Source organism: Podarcis bocagei (assembly GCF_964188305.1).
Source record: "Podarcis bocagei genome assembly, chromosome: 15".
Taxonomy (NCBI): domain Eukaryota; kingdom Metazoa; phylum Chordata; class Lepidosauria; order Squamata; family Lacertidae; genus Podarcis; species Podarcis bocagei.
In genome coordinates, this window is record NC_138141.1 from 32,141,510 (window position 1) to 32,157,241 (window position 15,732).

At 46.4% G+C, this 15,732-nt stretch overlaps 1 long non-coding RNA gene across 1 annotated transcript in view; it reads left to right on the forward strand.

The window, feature by feature from the left end:
* LOC308574946 overlaps positions 1-15,406 on the forward strand; it is a 29,848-nt gene extending 14,442 nt beyond the window's left edge. Inside the window, exons 2-3 of the long non-coding RNA XR_014002658.1 lie at positions 12,644-12,731; positions 15,340-15,406. This is a non-coding gene — a long non-coding RNA (uncharacterized lncRNA). The remainder of the gene's footprint in view (positions 1-12,643; positions 12,732-15,339) is intronic.
* Positions 15,407-15,732: the final 326 nt, after the last annotated feature.

Consider the following 15,732-nt stretch of genomic DNA (forward strand, 5'->3'; position numbering starts at 1 on the left):
GCCGGATCCAGCCCAATCACCTTCTAAATCCGGCCTGCGGACAGTCCAGGAATCAGCATGTTTTTACATGAGTAGAATGTGTCCTTTTATTTAAAATGCATCTCTGGGTTATTTGTGGGGCATAGGAATTCGTTCTCCCCCCCCAAAAAAAATATAGTCCAGCCCCCACAAGGTCTGAGGGACAGTGGACCGGCCCCCTGCTGAAAAGGTTTGCTGACCCCTGTTAGAGTGTCCGACTAGGACCCTGGAGAAACCAGGGTTCAAATTCCGCAATACACCAGGAAACCCACGGGAAGCCCAATGAGGCATACATGGTTCTCCCCCCCCCCATTAATCCCCACAACAGCCCTTTGAGGTAGGTTAGACTCTCCCCATATAAACCAACCCAGACCCTGCATTCATAATCTGAGGCCCTTTGTTGTGTCTACAGGGGGCAACACGAGAACGGGGTCTTCTCTGTAGTAGTTCACTGTCTGTGAAATGCTCTCCAGGTGAAACCGTTCCTCTTCAACCAGGCCTTCATCAACAGCCTTTTAAACGAGTCTACGGGAAATTGGGGGAGGGTTTTGTTTTGCTGTTTTGTTTTAAGTATTTAATTAATTTTATAATGAATGTTTTAGAATGTTGGACTATTTTGATTGTTGTTAGCCGCCCTGAGCCCGGCTTCGGCTGGGGAGGGCGGGATATAAATAAAATTTATTATTATTATTATTATTATTATTATTATTATTGTATTTTATTCTGTGAACCGCCCTGAGATTTTACGATGAACAACGATCAACATCACCACCACCACCATAATTATTACTATTTAACATCTTTATTGAAAGTTCAAAAAGTACCTAATTATATGTGCACTAAACATGATTAGACCTAAATAAAAGAGAGAAAAGGAAAAAGAGACACAGCACCCATGCAGAAGGGAAAATAAAGGGGGGAGGGAGTGGGAAAACCCCCAAACTGTATACTTTACAAGGTTGTTATTGTACTTCACCAGATCTTAACCTATTACAGTATTTGTAAGCATGGATTTGAAATATCACTGAATCTGTCCACGGCAATTCTGCGTTTATATGCAAGTTGTTCATATGTTGCGAGTTTGTATAAGTCTTCAATCCAATCATAGAAGGGAGCCACATTTTTATTTTATTTTATTTTTCCAATTCATCAGTATCAGTCTTTTTGCTGTGGTAAGGGCACGGAGACTCCACTCGTGTTGTCCTTTTGTAAGGTTTCATGTACAGGGACGCGGGTGGCGCTGTGGGTTAAACCACAGAGCCTAGGACTTGCCAATCAGAAGATCGGCTGTTTGAATCCCCGCTATGGGGTGAGGTCCCATTGCTCGGTCCCAGCTCCCGCCAACCTAGCAGTTCGAAAGCACATCAAAGTGCAAGTAGATAAATAGGTACTGCTCTGGTGGGAAGGTAAATGGCGTTTCCGTGCACTGCTCTGGTTTGCCAGAAGCGGCTTAGTCCTGCTGGCCACATGACCCGGAAGCTGTACGCCGGCTCCCTCGGCCAATAAAGCGAGATGAGCTCCGCAACCCCAAAGTCGGTCACGACTGGACCTAATGGTCAGGGGTCCCTTTACCTTTACCTAATGTTTCATGTGCTGGGTATATAATTCAAGAGCATATTTGCTCTGTATTATTATTATTATTATTATTATTATTATTATTATTATTATTATTATTATTATTATTATTATTATTAAGGTTGAGAGGCAGTGACTGACCGAAGGCCACATCCGGCGAAACCTTCATTGCAGAGTGGGAGATTCAAACCCTGGTCTCTCCCACGTCCTAGTCTGACACTCTGACCACTACACTGCACTGCATTGCTGGACTGAACGCAGTTGTGGGCGGCGAGGAGGAGGCTGGACTTTTCTATCCCGCTCCCTTGCGCGCACACAAACCCCTCGCCAACTGCTGCAGGAGACTCTGCCGCTGCTGCTCCTGCCAGGCACAAGGCAGGCGTGAAAGACAGGTCTGCAGGAAATGGCAGGATGGAGAAAAGGAGCAAAGATTCTCCGGGCAGCCAGCGTGCTATTATTTTCCCCACAAATCGCATCCGATGACGTCCCCCCGCGGAGTCCCCCTCCATTCAATCGCGAGCCATTGATTAAGTGCTTTGCGTAAATCTCTGCGCCAGTGTGACATCCCGGTCTACAGGGCCGGTTTTCGACAGCCTTGCTGGTTTAAAACGCAGGGCCTCCCCCCCTCGAGAAGCCGGGACAAAGGCAGGCCCTGATGGAAGACAGTTAATCGGATGCGATGGACGAGCTGGTGGCCGCGGAGAGAGAAGGAGGGAGGAAAGGACAAGGTCCTTCCCCAGTTCTTCCAAGCTGCGCTCAGCGGAGCGAAGAGCAAACGGCACATCAAAGGCAGCGCGGAAATGAGCCTGTGTAATCCGAGGGGGGAAAATAGCCAGCAGCGCTTCAAGAAATGAGCCGCCCCATCTCATCTCGAGCAAATCCTGGCACCCCCCTGCTTACACACACCTTAAAAAAAAAGGAGAGAAAGGCCTCATGTCAGCAGATTCCACTCTCGGCTTCGCCTTAGGCGATCCTGGTCGCCTCGGCGTCCCGTCAGCTTTCCGCCTCGCTAATACTTGCACATTTCTTCAGCTCAGCAGGGCCCTGACGAGCTGGAGGAGAGGAGATTTATCCAGCCAAATTGGTCTGAGTAATAGGGAGTGCGGCTCTTAGCTGGGATCAATGGGGGGGGGGGTGCGGTTTAATGTAGAGAAAGGGGAGCTGAGAGAGGTATTGGGTTGGTTTTCCACTCAGAACCTAGACCCAATTTGCACACCCCAAAACAAGAGGTGTACCAAGCGTCCTTCGGGATTTATTTTATTATCGATCTCATGAAATGTATACACTTCTTGATTATTAAAAACCAAACAAACCCTCAAAGAAAACAATACCATAAAATTATTGGCAAAAAACAACTCTTTAAAACATTCAAAAAATAAAATTGTGCACATTTAAAACCACTGGTCGCATTAAGATAAATTTAACAGTGTAAATAAGTTTTGATGGATGTAACAATGGAATACTGAATGGTTTGGGTTTATGTAAAATATGCAGGAATGTATGGTATGCAAAATTAACCATGGGAAGGGAAGAAGGGAAGTCATTGATGTAAGGTTGCTTAAATGAATATTTTGAAATGTAAATTAGGAATTTAATTTAAAATTTATGAGAACCGCTTCTGCCACAATAAAACAGATTTAAACTTGTATCAATTTTCTGAACATCAGGGTAGGCTTGTCTAAACAAAAATGCTCTTAGCAGGTGCCAAAAACTGTACAGTGAAGGCACTTGCCTGATGTCAATAGGCAGGGAGTTCCAAAGTGCCACACTGTTTCTTACAAATGTGGAATGTGTGTTGTTGCATGCTCCTCCAATATCTGAGCAGTGTGAGATTCCAGGTGCTCTGGGTACTTACCCAGGGTCTGGTTTCCTCGGAATAAGGCACAGTGGAGACTGTGGTGTCTTTGTGATGTTTATTTACACATATATGCAACCTGAGCCTACGATGGAGGGGCTCACAGCATTAACACCCCAAGAGGGTCTTGCTTCTCCCATAGCCACAGTCTTGGATTCCAGCAGAAATCAGGCATGGCTCTGACTCTCTGCCTTCCCAGCCTGCTGCTTTGCTTCCAGCTTCCACTCATACCAATCTGGCTTTTGTGTTTCTAACTACCCGGAAGTTGAGGGAGAGGGGCTACCCATTTGTCCTCTGGCACAGAGCCACTTCCTTTGCTTCCTTAATGGACCATACTTAGAGGGCCATTACCAAGAACTTTGGACTGTCCCTGTTGGATCCAGGAATTGGAACGCACCATGTGAAAACAGTCCTCTTCTCCTAGGCATCTGGCTAATTAAATAAGCTATGACCTTTTAAACAGTGTGTGTCAGAGGGGTATCATTGTTTTGCTTGTTGTTATGTTATTCATTTTCGTGTTTTGATAGTTCAAATTTCAAAGGATACAGAGAGGTCAGCGCAGAGGTTAAAGATGAGTCCGAGAATCTGGAGGTCCCTTACTCTGTCTGTTTAAACCTCTTTCTGCAAGCTGAGCTGCCCCCAAACTTCCAACAAAGGCAGCATAAAAAATGCATGCAATAGTGAAAATAACTTGCAGAAATGCACTGTTAGGGAAAATTTGTGGGAAAATGTGCATATCTGCATAGAAAAATGTGCGACTGGACACAAAATGTACAGCAAAATGCTGACTGGTTTCTATGAGGCCTTTAAATAATAAACATCGCAAACTGATGCAGAAATACGGCAAAGTGTATTTAAGGCTGGACAGATTAGGACCTGAGGGGAACGGAAATTGGCTGTCTTGTCTACTCCTATCCTTAAGGTATTACAATCTAAGCATAGGCACCTTGTTCCTGCCTTTGCTTCGTGAGACAGCTTGTAATGAGGTCCAGACAGACAGCAGAGATGGTGCCTGGCCTGGTGGAAGGATTCCTGCAGAGAGGAATGCAACTTCTAGGAGTCTGAATAGGCTTTAAAAGGTTCTAAGCCCACCTCCTGCTCTCACAGCAGCCAACCAGAGGCCTCTTGAGGAGGATGCAAACGCAAGAACATTCTCTCCACCGAAGATTCATGGCAACTGACATTCATAGGCATACCATTTCTGACAGTGGTGGTGCTTCAGAGGTCTGCTGAATTTTATTTTTTATTTCTGCAATTCTAGCTGGACATAAAATTCACTCACCTGTGTATAGAGAATCAACCCTAAAACTCATATATAGTGGTACCTCGGGTTACAGACGCTTCAGGTTACAGACGCTTCAGGTTACAGACTCCGCTAACCCAGAAATAGTACCTTGGGTTAAGAACTTTGCTTCAGGATGATAGCAGAAATTGTGCGGCGGCAGCAGGAGGCCCCATTAATTAAAGTGTTACCTCAGGTTAAGAACAGTTTCAGGTTAAGAACGGACCTCCGGAACGAATTAAGTACTTAATCCGAGGTACCACTGTATCAGTGGTACCTGACCCCTTGGAAGCTGGCCCTGATCCAACCTGATGCCTCACCACATTGCTAGAGGGGCTGCCCCACACCTGGTAAGCATCTCCACATGTGGTGGGAATATACAAAAAAACAACCTTTCTAGAATTCAATATTCCAAGAAATTAATAAAGTAACAAAACAACAATTGGAAGACAAGCCAGAATTAGTTGAATTAAATATATTTCAAGACAATAATCTGGATTCACATAATAAAGAATTAGGATGTGATTTATTAAGTTAAAAAGTCCCAGACTGTACAACTTTCCCTTATAGGGTAGTCACGGATGAAGGCAGTCCTGTATAGGGAAGTTTTTAATGTTTAATGCTTTATTAAGTTTTTGTGTATCCTGGAAGCTCTCCAGAATGGCTGGGGAAACCTAGTCAGATGGGCGGGCTACTATGATTGTTGTTGTTGTTGTTGTTGTTGTTGTTGTTGTTGTTGTTGTTGTTGTTGTTGTTGTTGTTGTTGTTGTTACTACTACTTACTACTACTACTACTGCTACTACTACTACTACTCCATCTCCTTGATTATTTCAGCTGCCGTTTTCTGGACCTTTTTGAACTCTACAATTTCCCTTTTGAATGAAGGTGACCAGGATTTTGGAGGTGCCTTAAACATAAGGGATGGCTCTGCTGTAACTGAGCACCTTGCCTGGCACCATGAGCGATTGGTGGGCCACTCTGCCCAGCCTCTGTCTCCACTGCAGTGAGTTCCTTGGCACCATTTCCAAGGCAGGTTGCTATTCCTCATGCCTAAACGGAGTCTTTTCATACCCTTCTGTTTGGCGAGAGCCTCCTGCTGCGCGGAGCTATTTCCAGACGCTAATTAGCAATCCATCGATTGGTTGCAGGGGCTGTTTAATGTCTGCGCTTCAGACATACAGACTCAGCGGGTGTCGTTTCAGAGTGGGAGAACGAGGACCACAGTCTCCACTTCTCCAGCATATGTTGAGCGCACTGGGCCCCCCGCTGACAGCGCTTTCGCACGCCACCCCAGTCTCCGGAGTGCTAGGGAGACGCCAGGGGTTCCAGGCACAAACTCAGAGTTTTATTTCGGTGGAATGAAGGCCAGCAGAGACCGTGGTGCCATTAGGATCTGTGGCTTTATTTATACATGCATCCTTTGCAGCTTTGTTTATGTAATTTATACACTGCCCTGTTATGTACTGAGTTGAATAGGATTCAAAATGCAGCAGTCTGATTGGTCCTAGAACAATAGGACCCAGAATGCAGCAGTCTGATTGGTCCTAGAACAATAGGATTCAGAATGCAGCAGTCTGATTGGTCCTAGAACAATAGGACCCAGAATGCAGCAGTCTGATTGGTCCTAGAACAATAGGACCCAGAATGCAGCAGTCTGATTGGTCCACAGAAGCCACCCAATCCAGCTCCAGGTAGAAGTGAATCCGCAACCTGATTGGCCTACAGGAGAATCCCGGAATTAGCCAGCCACGTGGGGCCCATTGTGTAAATAATGTATATAAAGCAGACATTCTGGAAGAACTTCCATTACTCCTCACCACTATGAGCTGAATAAAGAGCATGAAATCCACTCTCGACTACAAGTATATTTCACTGGCGACGAAGGTAGGATCCCTCATGCCCCTCATCAAAAGATGGAAGGCAAGTATACCAATTTTGCCAAATGGTTGACTTTTGTCACTTTTGAATTTACTGGCACCTTCTGTATTTTGTATATTTGTATTTCGAATGCTCTGGATTTTGATGTTTTGAATGTTTAATGTAAGCCGCTGTGGACACAGCTTATTGCGACAAAGTGGCCGACAAGGATTTGCAATCCATCAATATCGAGACATAATATCAGTACACAAATCTTGACACAAGGTAAGAACCAAAACAGTTATATGCATAAAATTATAATAAGAAAAAATATATGCAACACATAATAAAATACATAATAAAAAAAAGATTGTTACAACAACAACGACATAAAAATAAAAAGAAATTCAGCTACAGGGGAAAAACAAAAGCAGTGCACAGATACAAATCTTTCTGTCCAATGGTAGTTTTTAATCAACGGAAAATGACAGGCCCGCCCAGATCTCACCTGGGAGGTTGCATTTCCTCTCCCAGTCCCTGATGCCTTAAGAGCTTATTCCGCCTGCCTCTCCCATATCACATATATACAATCGAGCATAAGATGGAGGGGCTCACAGCACTGACGCCCCCAACAGATCTGGCTTCTCGGTTAGTCACAGTCTTAGAAGCTCATTGAACAACAAGAAGTAACCAAGCCTTTGGTGTTATTGACTCAGACCTGTGGAACTCTCTGACACTAGAGATTCAGCAGGGACCTTCCTCCTCAACTTTTAAATGCCTGCAGAAAACCTTTCTATTCCACCAGGCTTATGCATAGGGTTGCCATATGTTCGGGATTTCCCGGACATGTCCTCTTTTTGGGGGCCAGCGTGCCCATACAAGCAGATTTCTGCATTTTACATGAAGTGTCTGGGTTTTGGGTTTTAAAAATAAATAAACTGGGTGTGGGGTGGGGCCTGTGCTAGGGCCGTGCTTGGCCTTGTATTGTTTCCAGCACCTGCCAGGCCTTACATGGCCTTCCTGGGGCCGTTCAGCCTCTCATCATCTGCAGACGAAGCATCTCCTGAGCCAAAGACAGCGAGGGCAAGAGAGGGTAGGGGAGGGAAGGGAAGGAGGGGGCAAGCAGGCAGATGAGGAAGCGGTCAGTGGCAGGGAGAGATGCAGGATGGTGAGGTGTTTCCCAGAATGTTTCCGGGTTTTTGCTCTTTGGAATATGGCCACCCTACTTATGTCAGGCTTCCCTCCCACGGTGGCAGCAAAGAAGCAGAGAAAAACAAAGAAGGGTTCTTACTAATTAGTTCATTCAATAATCACAGTGAGAGACAAAGGAATGCGGTCTCTATATAATGGCGTTGCTCCAAGTAAAGTCCCACCTCCCTACGTTGTCCCTATTCTACGTCACCCCTGCACCGGCTAATCTGAACTTTCTGCTTCTGAGCTCTCTGTTCTACTACCCGCAATGCCTGCCAGGTCCTGGGAGAGGGGGGTGGGGTCAGGAATGCTTTCCAAAGACACTGAGTCTGCACCCTTGTGCTTCTTCTTCTTCCTCCTGCTCCTCTTCCAATATTTCCCAGCTTCTGCCCTCTGCAGCCTCTGAACTATGCCCTTCTGCAAACCATGGTTCTAAATCTATCCTGTCCTCCTGTTCTCGGAAAGGTTCAGGAGAAAAGGGAGGGGGTGGTCACCACCATTCCTTCTCAGTCCAGCCCCTGAGAACAGGCAATTGAGAACACGCCCTTTCACAATAGTCAGCTGGTTTCTGATTTTAACTTTTTGAAATATGTTTTTTATGGTATTTTTTGCACATACAATTGTTGCAGACTGTTCTGATAGCCTTTTCATGAATAGTGGTGTAGAAATATATATTTACAGTGATACCTCTGGTTGTGAACGGGATCCGTTCCGGAGGCCCGTTCACAACATGAAAAGAGTGCAACCCGCAGTGGCGGGTCTACGCACCTGCGGGTTGCGACTCGCTGCTTCTGCGCATGCGTGTGATGTCATTTTGTGCTTCTGCACATGCGCAAACGACGAAACCCAGAAGTAACCCTTTCCGGTACTTCCAGGTCACCACGGGACGTAACCTGAAAGAACGTAACATGAAGCGGACGTAACATGAGGTATGACTGTACATGGTGCTGATAATGCCACAGTTGCAGGTTCGATCCTCGTATATTACCCTCCTGTATTGCAGGGGGTTGGACTAGATGACCCTCAGGGTACCTTCCAACTCTACAATTCTTTGTGTTTTTTTAAAAATCCCCATTGGGTTCTCCCTCCTGCCCCCTGACCTCCTAGAAACAACAATAACAAGCTTAGAGGACTCGAGATGACTGCCATAAATCCAATTAGAGCGGGGTTAAGCACTCTGTAGTCGAAACAGGCCAGTTTGAGCTGCTGAACAAGCAGCTGCTGGATTGCCCATTGATTCGAGGTAAATAATATTAGCTCTTATGGATCTCCTCTCTTTTCTGTTCCGAAGGAGACATCCATCTAATATGGCAGGCCTCAATGCAAAAGGCCGACCCACCTGGCCTCTGTCATGTTGAAGCCATTACACGGGAGCAAGAGTAATTGTCCCTCACACTGAAGTCGTCCCCCCCCCCCGCAAGTCTTGAAAAGGACCCAGAGTTACTTAGCAAATGAAGAATATTACAGCCGCAGTGACTGTCGCAGATGAAAAGGCAACGTTGTGGGTCGAGGTGCAATTCAATCATCGGTTTATGGACCCAGCATCCTCCGGGGAGCATCAGGCATGTGTTGGATCTCCTGGTCCTAGCCTGGGGTGGAGCTCAGAGATGGGCAAAAGGATCTGGGTGGCTCAGGACTGACAGCAAAGGGAAAGGGGTCATGCTGCTGGAGGAAGAAGGGTGGAAGGGTCAGCTCCAGGGAGGGGCTGCTGGGGGCAAACTGCCTCCCTACTTCAGAGCACCCCCCCCCCATTTATCAGCCGCAAGTATTGATTCAGCCGTACTGGAGAGCTTAGATATATTTACTGTAACGTAGCAGTTAAATGACAAAAAGTGCCTAATTCCGATCTTGCTGTACTGCTGTTTCAGAAACTCAGTTTCCATCCTTTCCTTCTACTGATATAACATCATAAAATTGTTGAGCTTGAAGGGACCTCAAGGGTCACCTCGTTCTATAATGCAGGAATCACAGCTGAAGAAGCCCTGACAGATGACCACTCGATCTCAGTTTAAAAAACAAAGGAGACTCCACCACCTTCAGAGGCAGTCCGTCCTGCTTTTGAACGGCTCTTACTGTCCGAAAGTTCTTCCTAAGGTTCAGTCAGAATTCTTTCTCATCATTTGCGCACATTGGTTCAGGTCCTGCCCCTCAGAGAAGCAGAAAACAATCTGGCTACATCTTCCATGTGACAACAGCCCTTCAGATATTTGAAGATGGGTATCTCAGTCTTCCCTTCTCCGGGCTAAATGCACCTAATTCCCTCAACCATTCCTCATAATCATCTTGATCATCTTGGTTTCCTTTCTTTACACTTCCTCCAGTTTGTCAATATCCTTTTTCAACTGTGGTGCCCAGAACTGGCCTCGGTCCAGTGTATCTGAAGGAGTGTCTCCACCCCCATTGTTCTGCCCAGACACTGAGGTCCAGCACTGAGGGCCTTCTGGCAGTTCCTTCACTGCGAGAAGCCAAGTTACAGGGAACCAGGCAGAGGGCCTTCTCGGTAATGGCACCCGCCCTGTGGAACGCCCTCCCACCAGATGTCAAAGAGAACAACAACTACCAGACTTTAGAAGACATCTGAAGGCAGCCATATGAAGCTTTTAATGTTTGATGCATTACTGTATTTTAATATTTTGTTGGAAGCCACCCAGAGTGGCTAGGGAAGCCCAGCCAGATGGGCGGGGTATAAATAATAAATTATTGTTATTAATTATTATAGGAATCACCAAGACAGAATAGAGGGGCACTATGACTTCCCTTGATCTGGGCAATATACTTCTGTGGATGTTGCCTAGAATAGCATTAGCTTTTTTTGCTGCTGCATCACCCTGTTGTCTCATGTTCAGCTTGTGGTCTGCTAGGATCCCTAGATCCGTTCCCAGTGTACTGCTGTCAACTGGAGAACAGGAGGCTCACATAGGAATGCAGGAGCCATCGCTTGGTGGAACGGCTGAGGAACCCTTTTCCAGTAGAAATTTGTGACAATCGTTTTTAGGAACAACAACAAACATCTTTGCAGCTCCTTCCCTCCCTGAGGGCATCGCAGGTGATGGCACAGCTGTCTGGTAAACAAACCTGCTTTCTATTAATCCACTCGCTCAGCTGTCTATTGCTACCTCTTCCACAAACAACGCCACCATTGATTTAGTGTCCCTTGGCTGGATCGATTTTTCCTTGTCAATCAAGCGCATGACCACGCAGACCCATCTCTTCCATGCTTGCATGTTCCCTCCTTATCCTGCGATTGGCTCCAGGAAGGAATTGGCTAGAGGGGCAGGAAAGCAGGGATGGAGAAAAATAGCAATTTGGGTGTCGCTCATTTTCTCTTTTCTACAGTCCGATTCTCCACATGCCCACATCAGCTTGCAATTTGTTTCTGTTCGTTTTGAAGAAATTGGTCCTCGTGAAAACCCACCCACGTTTTAGTTCGGATTTCTTCTCTTGAGGCAAGGAAGAAGGGCTACCTTCATGCTATTCATATAATCAGTTATCAGTAATCAATATATTCATATATGCTCACACATAATCAGGGCTTACAGTATTTTATAATCCATTTTGAATCAAAGGGAAGCTGTGCCTTAGCTAACTGCAAACTGCTTGAAACAGCAAAATTAGGAGCCGACCTTTCCCCTACAAACATCCGTGTACCCTGGACAAGGGGAAGACGTGAATCAGAGATACTGGTGCAAAACCCCCTCAGATACAGGCTAAATTAGTCCACTGGAACAGGAAGAGCTAAACCACAAAATCTCCCAAACTCCCTGTCCTGTCATAACTAGGGGAGAGGTTAGACAGAGTGTCACTGCAAGCAACGGAAAGCAGAACTAGAACTCTGTGCTTGACCAGTGCTTGACCAGTAGCTGGAAGCATGGCAAGAAGCTTGCTAATTGGCTAATTTTCGCTGGCGATATCGTGACTGCCTCGTGGTTGCCTCATGATCTATGATTTGCTGTGATCTGCTCAGGTATAAAGACCTTTGGATTTCTGTCAATCGGGGTCCCAGTTCCTTTTGGAAGAGTTTCCAAACTGGGTCCTTATTGCCTGGCAATAAACTTCACCTTCTAATTCTCCATTGCTGTGTTGCCTGATCCTTATTAATGCCGAGAGAGTACCTGCTTACGTTCACGTGCATCACTCTCACACACCTTTTTCTCTCCTAGGTCATGTTGTCCAAGATACACATTTTTGCACAGCAAGTTCCCAATTGCAAAGCATTTCTGCAAACCTGATTTCACAGTTTGCAACAGCAGATGCATTTTCACGCTTGGCTGGAGAACCGCAATGCAGAATTCAGTGCGAATTTTAGAGAGTGGTGTTGTTTCAGTTTGCATCTCGTTTCAGAAATCACGAGTTAGGCAAGTTCCTTTAGGCGTGAATGGAATCAAATTTCTCCCCAGAGAGGTTGGATACAATAAAGTTGTTGTTGTTGTTTTAAAGCCCTGCTAGATCAGGCACAAAGCAGACCATCAACTCTATCATCCTCTTCTCAGTGTGGCCAACCAGATGTCTCTGCAAGCAAGACCTGAGTGCAACAGGGCTCTGTCCTCCTTCGCGATCCCCAGAAACCGGTTTTCAGAGGCCGACTGGCTCTGACAGTGGAGACAAAACTAGGCCATCAAAGGCCAGTAGCCTTTTCACAACTTGCCACATGCATTGTGGAGCCTGAGTCCACAGAGCAGGGATCTGGGGGTAGCTTGGCCAGTTGTGCCAAATTGGTCACGTATGAATTGGAGCGAAGAAGAAACGGTTGATGACTAGCAGCCGGCCTCCCTGTCCTGAAGACGGGCTTTAATAGCTTTCCTTTGTATTTCTCTACAAACATCCCCTTTCCTGACCTGCTCTCCTTTGCTCGCGATGCTTCCAGATAAATGCAGCATCTGTTAAAAAATAAGCCTGAAAAACTCATGCCGGCTCAGCCCTGCTCAGAGGGGAAGCGCTCTGCGTCTAATTGGGTAAGTAGACTTCACTGTAATGTCAAGCTGATGGCGAATTTTGCCTGAGGACGAGTGGAGGGAGAGGCAAGGAGAGGTTCTGGAGTGCCGTTGTAGATCTTAACAGCCTTGGATTTTAACTAGCTGCTCGCAAGCCTGAGGATGCTTCCCGGTTTTGTCTTCTGATGATGCTCTTAAAAGCCAGCATCCTTGGGAGGCTTGGGAAGGGGGGGGGAATACAGTGGATGAACACACAGAATCATAGAACCGTAGTGTTGGAAGGGATCCCAAAGGTCATCTGGCCCAACCCCCCAATGCAGGATTCACTGCTAATTCTAGAACCTCCCTTTGGAGTGCAGAGTAGATTCCTGAAAACTCCTCTTTAAAATGCAACAGAAGTCTTTGCTTACTAACTCCCACCCAGAATTAGGGTTTTTTCAGAGCACAGCCTGACTGGGTGAATCCACTAGAGGTGGGGGAGAAATCTGATATAGTTTGCATGTGTTTATTTATTTATTATTAATAATAATCACATGCCCTTTGCCCTAATAAGGTCCCAGGGTGGATTACAACATTAAAAGACAATATTGAAAACAGTTTAGAACAACTTACGACCACAAAAATTAGGTGGTTCCTAAAATGTGCTAATGCAACTTCTTGTCTTGTCAACTGATGGAGGTGGCAGGGCATGGCATGAATTTCTGGCACAACCCTAATATATAAAAATAGTAATAGCAACAATTAGTTAATTCATAAATTACACACTTTTCACCCAAAGGTCTCAGGACTGGTGACAACATTAAATTGCAATATTAAAAACAGTTTAAAACAACTTCCAACCGCAAAGAAATCAAGTGGATGCTTAAAATACACACCTCAAGGGTCAAAAGCCAGGGTTAAAGAGGCTGTGTGTTCATCACCCTCTGGCAGAAGCATAAGGAAGCCAGATACACCGCTGTGGAAACAATTTCCCACAGTTTAGGGGTTGCCTCAGAAAAGGCCCTCTCCCTCCTGGGCCGCCACCTTCCAAGCCTCTGAGGGTGGAGGAACTGCCAACAGAGCCCCCTCTGCTGATCTCAGCACCTGAGAGGGTCTGTCGGGAAGAAGGCAACCTCTTGTGTATTTGGGGGCTGAGTCTTTAAAGATGAATCTTCAAAATTTGCTCTGTCCAAAATGGCATGAGAACCAAAACACAGTCGTCGGAGTCTGAACTCACTCTGGATGCAGACAAGAGTCCTTGGCCTTCATTGGAGGATCCTGGCTCCTTGCTCCTCATTCCCAGAACCTGCCCCAGGACCTGGTGTAAGACCAGGGCCTCCCATTCCTCCTCTGAAGAGGAATCCCTTGACTGAGGCATGACAAGATACCTCTCTCTCTCTCTCTCTCTCTCTCTCTCTCTCTCTCTCTCTCTCTCTCTCTCTCTGTGTGTGTGTGTGTGTCTGTTTGTGTTTCTTCTAAGCATCCTGGGTCTTTCTCTGTTGGAGGACAGGGCTATATCTGTTACATAGCCTGCTCTGGCCTGATGTTCTCAGGTGGACCAGCGATCCCTTTCCCTTCAGAAATGTTGAAGCCACAGTCAATTCGGGTACAGCCAGCTTCTGTATCTGGAATGAGAAAGGGAGCGCCATCCTTTCCTTTGCCCGAGGCAGCAAAATGTCTTGGGCTGGCCCTGCCGAGAGGCATGTCGTTTGCAATTAATAAAGGTCAAATAGCAAATCAGAAGCAAAGGCCCTTTGGGAAGCATCTGCTTTTCACACAGCAGGTCTCATGTTCCGTTCCCACTGGCATCGCCAGGTGTGAGAGCCAGTGTGCTGTAGTGGTTAAGAGCAGTGGACTCGTAATCTGGGGAACCGGGTTCTTGTCTCCGCTCCTCCACATGCAGCTGCTGGGTGACCTTGGGCCAGTCACACTTCTCTGAAGTCTCTCAGCCCCACTCACCTCACAGAGTGTTTGTTGTGGGGGAGGAAGGGAAAGGAGATTGTTAGCTGCTTTGAGACTCCTTAAGGGGACTGAAAGGTGGGATATCAATTCTTCTTTTTCTTCCAGGTAGGGCTGGCTCAATTTAAGGCCAGCCCTATTTCAGCCCTTGAGTTGGGCGCATGAGGACTGGAATCTTAGTTTGGCAGCAGAGCCTCTGCTTTGCATGCAGAAGCCTGGAGCAGGGTGCTATGGCCTCGGGTGCACAATTTTTGAGCAGGCACTAACCAGGTGCCCCCCCACAGGCACCTCCAGCATGGCCTGGCCTGGTGCTCCTCTCTCTACCCACCAAGGGCCACCTTGGCCAGCAGGGCTCCTGCTTGCATGGGTGGGCAGGCGGCTCAGCATGACCCTGCTTTGCTCTGGTGGAGGTGGGGTCACTCTGGAGGCAAGGACTGGGCTGCCAATCCCCCCACCTGGTGTGTGTGTGTGTGTGTGTGTGTGTGTGTGTGTGTGTGCCTGCCCCGGGCTCCAGCAACCGACGCTACACCACTGGCCTAGAAAGCCTCTGCCAGTCAACATTGATGGATCAATGGTCTGACTCAGTCTGCAGCAGCTTCTTACTGTTTCCCAAAAAATGAAAGCAAATACAGTATTGTGTATCACTTGCCTATTGAATTAAAAACAAATACGCCTCTCCTTTATATTTCAGTAACTATAGCAAAGATTTCCAGGTGGGATCAAGCCATTCTGTTTATTGCAAACTTTTCCTTCAGTTGATCTCTGGAACATGCAGTTATAGCATCTGACTCAGCCAGCATTTGATAAGAATATTGTATTTAAATTTAATATGCCTCTCTCTCTCTCTCTCTCTCTCTCTCTCTCTCTCTCTCCCTCTCCCTCTCCCTCTCCCTCTCCCTCTCCCTGCATGCTTGTGAGAGCATTGTACCATGTTTATCACAGTGAAATAAACCACATTTATTAAGGTAACATCTTTTATTAAAATGCTTATTAAGTTCAGTGTGCTTGATTTCTTCCAGCCGTCGGCCATAACAAAGCATAAAAGAGATGCCCACCTTTAAGAATATATCAGGCAATCCAATTT